Genomic DNA, 5,000 nt, shown 5'->3' on the forward strand with positions numbered 1-5,000 from the left:
ACAGTCGGTTCTTTGGAGACGGTGGCGGTCTGTAAACCACCACCATTCTCAGGGAAGTAGATGCGTAATTGAGCGTACTGTCTGTGAATTCAAACGATTTAAATGAAATACACATGGAAAAAGAAAACCGGATCCTTGAATGGGTTTGTCATGGTTCTCTTGCGATGACTGGCAATTTTAGGTGGATGTGCTTCTGAGAGTAATCTATGGAATTTCTTTTTCGGAACGTCAATTTTTTTGTCACTGTTGACGATCAAGAGGCCATTTCTTGCAGGCAATTTTCGCTTTTGATGGACTGGAGAGATTTTTCGAGAGCATTTTGCTCTTCTAATTTAGCCGTCCTTTAGCTTCTTCTTAAAGTCGCCATCTATAAATAATGCTGTTTTGCTTTTTATACATTTTGTGGACTGCTTAAGCTACTTCAACATTTCCAAAAAGTACACAGAGTTCACACAAACACTGCCGCTGGCAGTTTCATTGGTACCCATAACGGATGATAAGGTAAGTCTCAAATCGTGTCATTTGCGCATGCGCGAATTTGTAGTTACCGCGGAGGCTTGGAAATAGCTTTACAGTGGCAATTCAGATGTTAGCCCGATGGCATTTTGGTAAATGCAGAGGGCACGTAATCACAAACGTGCGATGGTGCGAGGTTCTAATCTCAGGAGTGGCATGGAACGCTTGAGAGGAAAGAGAGGTAAGGTAAGTGGTAAAGATTGTAAAAAGCAACAGAGGAAATGGTAGATGGGGGAGATAAGGAAGAAGGGAAAAAGAAGCAGAAACAAGAAGAACTGGAAAAATGATTTAATTTATTCCTTTCTTTTATATTTCCTTTCTTTATAACTCCCCCCCTCCCCCCGTCCATCCCCTCTAAAAATCCAGCCCAGGTCGAAAACATTTTAACTTGAATTTCATTTCAACCGTAAGAGAGTATTGAAGCAAGGGCCTTTTTTATGATTCGGATCGCGTTTCGGTTTTAATATTTAACAACGGTTATCGCAAATGTCCATCATAAGCGACAGGTAAACTTGTGAATAACGTTGTCGTCTGGTAAGAAGATAAATTAACTTACTCCTGAACTTACGTTTTCTCGTATATGATATTTGTTTAAACTTTAGGAGGACGTTAAAGGGAAGTTAAAATGGTTGCTGGTTTAGTGTGACTGGATCAATGATAGGCAGTAATTACGGTAATTGCATTTTGTTACTTTCTTTACCGCTTCTCGCCCTTTCGTCGCCTGTCTTCCCTGCCTCCCAGGTTTGCCCGGGCTCAACTGTCCCTGTACCCTCCACACAATATTATTGCCTGAAACATGAAAAAATAGCGCGAGAGACATGACAAAGTGCATCATTTACCATTTTACTGACAAGGTTAGAAACGAACACAATTGTTTACTTTACTACTACTCTAATTTATGATAAGTCTAATCAATTATGGCAATACATGGAAGAAATACTTCATCAGAGAGTTAAAACGCCTCTAACGAGAAAGGCTCCCGTCAAATATTCAACCATAGGTAAGGTGTTTGAGTCAGCTAAGAATGTAACTATAACTTGAATTTCGTCTCTCGCACCGTGTTTCAGTCTATTGCAAAAAAGGATTTTTACATACTGGTTAATTTTTTGACATAAAGAACTGGAGTGGTACAAAATTACGAGAGATTTACAATGGCTTTGCATAGCATAGTGAAAATTGAGTGAGCTGCATGCTCCGACTGAGGGGCTTTTACTTATATAAGAGTTAACGACTGCCACCATTGCTCTTTCTTACCACAAAGCCAAAGATATCTTATGCAAAATTTTGAATTGGGTATTAGAGAATCTGTGGTGAATTTTTCAGAGTAAACGTGACCATTTAGTTCAGAGTGACGTGGGCTGAAGGCGAATGTGGGTATATTTTGTCCTAGTAACAAGATCCATAGTGTCATGATATTCAATTCTCAGAACAATGTCAATGCAAGACGGACAGTTTGTTTAGGCTCCTTTGTAAATATTTTGATAAAACATCTCGGTCCGCAATATTATATCAAACAGGGTTGTCTTTTGTACCCAGTTTATTGCAGATAACCCTGTTTAGTTAAACCAATGGCATAAGGATTCGTTGATTACTCCAAACCCGCTTTTCCTATGATATATTGATTCCTTCTCTTAGTGAAAGGAGTAACACATCATATTGCACTGATACTGGAAATGCTTTTACTGTGTTGGGAAGGTCTTTTGCTCTTAAACTGTTCGAGTAAGGCCTTGACCTGCTTTTGAAATTTCGCCGATCTACGGTGTCAACTGACAGGGATCGGCGAAAGCTTCAAAAGCTGCTCAAGGCCTCACTCGAAGAGTTTATTTTATTTTTTAATTTATGCTGCTAAAGGACATCATGAAACTTCTCTTAACAATAGTTAGGGTTTGGGTTCGGGTTTGCCGATAACGAATTTATTACAGTATGAGCAACAGTTTAATCATCGAAATTCCATCAGGCAGTGACTTTGAATTTTGTTTTCTAACACAACCTCAATGCTTACAAGCAGACTGGAAATGAATGAAAATTATACTTCCGATCGTAAAGGCAGGTGTCTTTTTCGAACCTCGTTCGTCACAAAACCCTTATCGCCGAAAGTAATAATAAAACTACATTTCCTGAGAATTTTGACATGAAAACTTAACGAATAGAGCAAATAGTAATGAATTTTTTTTTATTTAAATCTACTGCTAATAAATTCAGTAGAAAAGTGTTGTCACTTTAGATTAGACACATTTCAGTCCAGACGATATCATGACTATGTCATTTTCAATTTCTTCGTTTGGTGAGATGTAGCACCACTGTGGTTTCGGCAGCGTTACAGGTAAACTTTATTTCCATTTGAATCCGACAAATGAAGATCAGGATATTTCGGTGGGAAACATTTCCTCAATTGTTTGCTGGTTCATTTGAAACTGTAATTGGTACGAAGCGGCGCGTAGTAAGTTCTGTTTTGAACGAGTATTTAGGAACAAGCTTATGATTCTATGTTGAAATGAGTACTTTAAATTCAATTTGTGATCTGAATAAGTAAGAAAAGACATTCTGTTGTAAGAAGACAGGAAACGCGGTAAAAGATATTGCATACATTGCAGTTAAAACTAACAATGATACCTCAAATGTGATGACATTATCACGACTGCATATAGAGTCAGTTCTCTAAAGAATCTAAATTAATATTAGTTCTGTTTCAGTCGATTAGTAACGGGGGGACGTGGGTTCAAATCCCGCTCAGGGCAAATTTTCTTTAAAAACATTTATTTAGTTAATATATATATTTAGTATATACCACACAAGTGAAAAGTGCTTTTGGCGCGCGCTGATTGGCTAGCGCGGAGGTGATTATCCTAGTACTATTCACCTCCGAGCAACCGAAGAGAAACAAAATGGCTTCCCGTCTCGCTTCGATTTCCGAAAAGGAAATTCTTTCAATGAACGAGGAGGCTGTACCGAAAAACACAAAAATGGCAAGAAAGTTTTGTGGCAGTATTTAAAGGTAAGTTATTTAATCTCTCCAGCCTCATATTCTAAGGCGGAAAATCAAAATACAATGCCTTGTTTACGAAAACTGTCGAGAACTAAAATCACAATGAAACAATCTGATGTTTTTCAGCTTGGTTTCAACAACAAGAGGAATTTAACTCAACCATTGAGTGCCTGCAAAAGTTTTATCTGTCGGCAAGAAGGCGAGCCGGAACATTTTACAATAAAAAATCGCTTACCGCTATTCGGGCAGCCCTTCATCGAAATTTTTGCGGTATATTGTCAAAAATAAAGTTACTCTTTGGTCCGCTATTTATTCAACTTGTCGTTGAATAGTGGTGGATATTTACCTCGCCACTTCGCGGCTCGGTAAATATCCACCACTATTCACCTCCACTTCGGTGAATAATTGTTAAATATATATATATGTATAGAAAGTTACAGGAAACTCAACACTGGACAACTTGTGGGGAAAACTGTAATTGCCCTGAGCGGGATTTGAACCCACGTCCCCCTGATCACTAGTCGGGTGTGATGACCACCACACACCCGACTAGTGATCAGGGGGACGTGAGTTTAAATCCCGCTCAGGGCAATAGACCTTTTCGGCTTGTTTTCCCAATACAGATCACGTGATAATACTCAGGAGGTTTGGTCTTTTGTTTTGTTCACTAAAATGAGGGCATGCAAGCATGGATATGTCTGCATGCACTCTTTCTAATGAACAAAACAAAGGACCAAGCCTCCTGAGTATTATCACATGATCTGTATTGGGAAAACAAAATGTACAAGCCGAAAAGGTCTATTACAGTTTTCCCCAGAAGTTGTTCAGTGTTGAGTTTGCTGTAACTTTTTCTTTCTGCCGAACAAAATATGTTTTACCCGTTTACTCATCACGAAAGAAGCATACTGGAGTGCGCAGTTCTTTTTCCTTTCACCTTTGGGGCTGAATAAAAGACAAGAATTTCATTCAAAAAATCGCATCCACTATACTTGACTTTTGCGGACTTAGGGCAAGTTGTTGCATATTTCTGAAGGTGTTTTTTAACACTGAATTTTTAACAAGTCCTTATGTATGCTCTAGATAGTTATTCAGGGGCCCCCTTTGGGGATTCTGTTATTTTCGTACGACCTAGGTCATTCTAAGGTTCTCAGTTGGGTTATTACATATTGTTTAATGGCCCTTCTTAGGGATTTTGTTGGGATTCCAGCATGTGTGTTGATTCAGAGGCCCTTGATGGGGATCCTATTGCGCTGAAGCAATTACGCAATGTTTGTCGCCATTTACAGTATTTTTGTTCTCATTTGTTGTATCTGATTGACTTTTTTCTGTACCGATTGTTTTCTTTGAATTTGTTATGTAACCCGTTTTTTATTCATTGTTGTAAAACCCTATTTAAGTTGTAGACACGAAGACATGTGTATTTCACGCTGAAGGAACAATACGTTTTTCTTCTAACAAAAATAATATTCAAAAATTGACGAGACAAATGCAAAGGAAA

General features: G+C 38.5%; 1 protein-coding gene across 6 annotated transcripts in view; it reads left to right on the plus strand.

The window, feature by feature from the left end:
* The window catches only part of LOC138007382 (adenosine receptor A2a-like), a 22,593-nt gene that overhangs the window by 9,267 nt on the left and 8,326 nt on the right, over positions 1 to 5,000 (plus strand). Inside the window, exons 1-2 of one of the 6 annotated variants that reach the window (XM_068854271.1) lie at positions 419 to 702; positions 1,119 to 1,189. The exons of 2 other annotated variants lie outside the window; for them this stretch is intronic. The gene's annotated coding sequence lies outside the window, so the exon portion shown is untranslated. Of the gene's footprint in view, positions 1 to 418; positions 703 to 1,118; positions 1,190 to 2,755; positions 2,840 to 5,000 lie in introns of those variants that run through there. 3 more of the 6 variants (XM_068854278.1, XM_068854295.1, XM_068854286.1) reach the window with 3 other exon arrangements.

The sequence above is a fragment of the Montipora foliosa genome, chromosome 1 (genome assembly GCF_036669935.1).
Source record: "Montipora foliosa isolate CH-2021 chromosome 1, ASM3666993v2, whole genome shotgun sequence".
Taxonomy (NCBI): domain Eukaryota; kingdom Metazoa; phylum Cnidaria; class Anthozoa; order Scleractinia; family Acroporidae; genus Montipora; species Montipora foliosa.